The sequence below is a fragment of the Hipposideros armiger genome, unplaced genomic scaffold (assembly GCF_001890085.2).
Source record: "Hipposideros armiger isolate ML-2016 unplaced genomic scaffold, ASM189008v1 scaffold_1250, whole genome shotgun sequence".
Taxonomy (NCBI): domain Eukaryota; kingdom Metazoa; phylum Chordata; class Mammalia; order Chiroptera; family Hipposideridae; genus Hipposideros; species Hipposideros armiger.
This window is the reverse complement of record NW_017732600.1, coordinates 67,828-72,671: the sequence shown is the minus strand read 5'-3', so window position 1 is coordinate 72,671 and position 4,844 is coordinate 67,828.

Sequence of the window (4,844 nt, the reverse complement as noted above, 5' to 3'; positions counted from 1 at the left end):
CCCCCCCGCGCCGCCTTCCCGGGCCCGCCGCCCGGCCCTTCTCTGGCTCCCCCCGCAGACCCTGAGCGTTTCGGAAGCTCCACCCGGCCTCGTGCAAATCCCAGTCGCCCCCTCTCCTTTCCCAGGATCCCCCAATGCCGCTCTCACAATGTTCTTTTAGTCACACCGCCCCTCTCCAAATTCCTAAAATGTAGGGATCTCCCTCGCGCCTCCCCTAATTCCCCCTGGCTCAACCCAGCCCGCCCACCTTCACCCCACCCCTGGCTCAACCCAGAGGCTGCACCTGGGGGCGCCTTAGCCCAGCGCTGTTCCAGGCCCCGCCTTCTTGGGGGTAGAGGGCGCTTCTGGGTGGCCAAGACTTAACTTTGTCTCCCCTCAATCCCAGTGACAAGTCCTGTGTCCTTTTCTAGTCCCTGAAATAATTGCTTGTGCCTTCAGAGCCCCCTCCCAAACCTACTTGCCAACCACCAGAACCCCACCTCACCCCTCCCACCTAGGCCTCCGCCGTTGCACTAACTGCTAATTGGACCGAGAGGTGTGGAACTCCATCCTGCAGCCCTCACCCTCCCAAACGGCCTCGGCCCGGAGACGCCGGCCCCCTAGCTGCCGCCCTGCGATCCAGCCGCTCACGCACTTTTATTTTGGATCCCAATCCTCTCTTGGAGCGGCTCTGCTTGGCTGCGTCTGCTCTGTGTGTGAAATTCCTGAAAAGGGTGCGAGAGAGAGACCTAGTACTCTGTCTGCCTGGGGCCCCCACGTGGCTCCTGCATCCTCTGACCCAGTCCCAGAGGAGGAGCCTGTCCACCACTTCTTCTCCTCCTAGGGTCAAGTTGAGCTGTAAACCGAGGTCCTCAGACAGATGGCCGCCTTTGGCCTTCAGCTGGCTCTGTCTCTGACCCACAGACCTGGGATCCTCCAAGGATCCCTCTCAGCTGCAGGGATCCAGTGCTGGAGCAGCCCCCCTCCTCCACTCCCCTACTTTTCTTCATCTTTTCTCTCTGTTCTCTCTTTCATCTCTCCACTCATTTCCTTCTTCCTCACCTTGACTTTAATCTTATACAAGCTGTCTCCCTATAATTTGTGAGCCGTTTCCCATCTCTGCTCTGCTTGCCCAGCTACAGTTTTTGTGCCATCCCTGCATTAACGCCTCTCTTCTTAGCGCTTCCCTCATCTGCCTCTTGTCTCCTTTCTATCTTTAACCCTTAAGCGAATGCCTTTTCCCCCCTCTCCCATCACGTTTTATTTACCTTTTTTATGACTTTGGATAAAGGCAGAGGACCAAAAAGAAGGAAACACCAAAGCCTGTTTTGTGACCTTGGACCTCATGTTTCTGAGGTGTTCTCCAAGTGCTAGGCATGTATATATGTTAGCTTTTATACACAATCATAACCCAATGAGATGGACATCACGATTCCCATTTTCCAGATGAGAAAACTGAGATCAGAAGGTCAGGGAGGTGAAGGGACTTCCCAAGGTCACATAGCTAATGAGCAGGAGAGCTGAGATTTGAACTCCAGACTCCAAAAAGCCTTGGCTGTTTCTGTTAAATCACACCGTCCTTAGTGACCTTGGAGAAGCCCACCTATCAAAGATGCGAAAAGCACATCTGCATGAGCACATGGGGGTCTGTTTCAGCTCCGAGGTTTATAGGGTATGCTCCTCCTGTCTCAGTTTACTAATCTGTGAACTTGGGGGTGGGGGAGGTTCTGGCCTTTCAAGTCCTCTGACTCTCATTCATCTCCTGCCTCTCTGATGCCTGCTTCAGTTCATTTACTCCTCCAAAATATGTCACCCTGCCTCCCTCAGTCTCTCCTTTGTACCCTTACAATCCGCCACTATCCTCTGCAATGGGGCTTTCTGATTCTCTATGCCCCTTTCTTCAAATATGCTGACATAGTCCATTTATAGAAGTGCATACCAGGAAAAAAGGGCTCCCTTATGTAAGGCAGAGTCTGTGCAAGTCCTTCATGGACCTCTGGTACAAAGGCCTGTCGAATGCTACCAACACTTTCATTCATTCATTCACCACTAAATGTCCAGGGCTCCTACGGAGCACTACATGGGGATGCAGTGATGGATAAACACGGCTCCCGCCCTTGAAGAACTTATAATGACGGGGGTGGGGGAGGAATGAAACAGGAACAGAAATAGCTCAGATACCAGGCAGGCAGGCAGACAGACAGACAGACATCTGGTTCTTTTATGAATACTTTGAAACTTATGCTTGGAGAAATCAAAGAAAGCTTCCCAGGGGAGGTGGCGCTGGAGTTGAGCCATGAAGAACTAGTAGCGCGGGGGTGGACATTCCAGGTTAAAACTGGCCTTTGGGATTCTTTGCAACTGCTCAGCATCTGAATGAACCCCTTTCCTACATCAGGGGGTGCTTCATTCTCTGTGGCATAGCCCGCCTCCCATGAAGCACTAAAATTTCCAGATACTTCCTCGGCCTCCACTGCAGTTAGGACTTGGGGACATGATACAGGATTTACCGATCCGATTCACCCACCCCAGATGCAGGGAAGGAAGCTAGAATCAGGCCGAATCCACCTGGGGACCAAAGTGGCAACTGTTGGGCCAGTTATGTCCGGGTTTCACTGCTAGTGAACACGGCTCTAACGGCACTGCTCAGAGCCCAGTGTCACTGGTGTCAAGGGTGCGAATCACCCTAATATGCCTGGCTGCAGCTGCAACAAAAGCCCTCCACCAGCCAGTTCTCTGCAGTGGTTCGGAGCGGTGCTCTCGACGCCATGGACTCTAAGCCCAGATCCCATGCCCTCCTAGAGATTCTAAGTAACCTGGTATTGCTTTCCTAAACTCTGTCTCTGCTTAAATTATCCAGCATCGGATCTGTTGCTCGCAACTAAGACACCTGCCTGAGAACAAAGAATGTGGAACAAATGGAGGGCAGAGAGGGCAAAGCATATGAAGGCAAGTGGAAGGAGTTCAGTGAGTGGGAGAGGGAGTGATTGAAGACGAGACAGAAAAGGCAGGCAAGAAATCCGGCCTCACAAGGAGGACCAGCTTTATCCAGTGTTAAACCTGGAATGACCACAGGAAAACAACTCATATTTCGGAACGCATATTTTGCTACTTCAAAATTTTATGTAGTATATCAATGAAGGATGATAATTTCTGCCTCCTGGCAGCAGCAAGGCTTCAGAAGTCATTATGCAAAGTGCTTAACATAGTAGGTGCTCAATAATTTATAGCTGCTGCTGAGATGCATAGCCCCAGCAACACCTGGAGTGAGGCTTGTTATCCCCATTTGATGGATGTGTTATTCGAGGTTCAGGGAAGCTAATACACCTGACTCTGATCGTGTAGCTATCAAAGGGCGGAGCACAATTCTGTCTGATTCCGAAATCCTGGCTGTCTGCCACCGCAGGACACCTCCCTGCGTCAACCCCTCCCCGCTTGTTCCTGATGCACTGGGACTTCCCAATTCACGCTCTCATGTCCTGTCCTGTAGCCAGTGGCACCGCTCTTGTCCCCCTCAGCGTCTCTCTCCCCTTCTCCTTTCCTCTTCACTCAGTCACATTTCCTTATTGATTTCATTAGTCACATTTCATTATTGATATAATTTATCCCCCTCTAGGGTGCCCTTAGTACTCCCTCCTCCGACTTCTTAGATCTGAAGTTCCTTTTCATGCCTTTCGAACCCCTTCCCACTCCTCCCAGCAGATGCTTCCTCTTGCTTCATCTTTCATTTTTCAAATTTGTCTTTCTAGGGAGTTTTGCAACATTTTTTTTTCTTTCCCCCCACCCCCTTCCTTCATACTCTTGTTTTCGCGCAAGTCCTTCTATTCACATCACCTGGCTGAGGCAGCCTGGTGTAGCTGAAAAAGCCGGGATTAGGGAGGCCGACAGGCTTGGGTTTAGATATCATCTGTGCTATTTACCTACTTGAGTCAAGTCACTTAGGAATGCCCCTACCAGACCTTTCTCGTTTGTGAAGTGGGGGAAGTAGCACCTGCTTTAGAGGATCATTAGGGGAGTTAAATGAGATCACATGTATGAAAATACATAGGCCATGTTAGAGTCTCCTTAATGCTATAAGTAAATCCAAACACTGTATGGCGTCTCACTCCCTATTTCTAACCCAGCCCCACTGACGCCACCGCCACTCTGTTCCAGGCAAATAACATCTCTTTTCTGTTCCTGGATGTTTCAAGCTCTGGTTTCCGCAGTGTTTCCACACAGGCTCTACCTTCTCTCTGGACAGAGCTCCATCCAGTCTTTACCTGGCTGCCTGTTACTTATCAACAAGCCTTAGCTAATGTAGCCCTTTCCTTGAGATGGCTAACCCCCCAGTCTCTATCCTCCCTGTTATGCCCTTTCATATCTCCTGGCATAGTTTGAAATTGTACACATGACATAGTTTAATACTTATCCATTTAGAATGCATTGGGATGTCGGAAAAGTCATGATGCATTTTTGCAACGGAAAACAAAGGAAAAATACGTCCTGACTTTTCTGACCACCCGGTGTTTTCTTGATGTTTCTTCCCCACTAGGCTAGGAACTCTGAGAGATCAAAGAACGCCTGTGTCTCGGTCACCACCACGTTCAGATACACCAGCACTGTGACTACTATAGGGTACAGACACAAAATAACTATTTTGTCCATGGATGATCACGTGTTTATTGACTTTTGACTCCAAGAAAGGTAGATACTAGACACTAGCCGTGACGCTGCAGTGAAGAAAACTGGCTCTCCTTTTGGTTTTCTACGATGAGTGCATTATCCCCCTTCTGTCCACCTGTCTGTCCCTCCCTTCCTTCCTTCCCTCCCTCCCTCCTTTCTTTTCTCCCTTCACAGCTTTCCATGATTCAAGTAATTTTTCG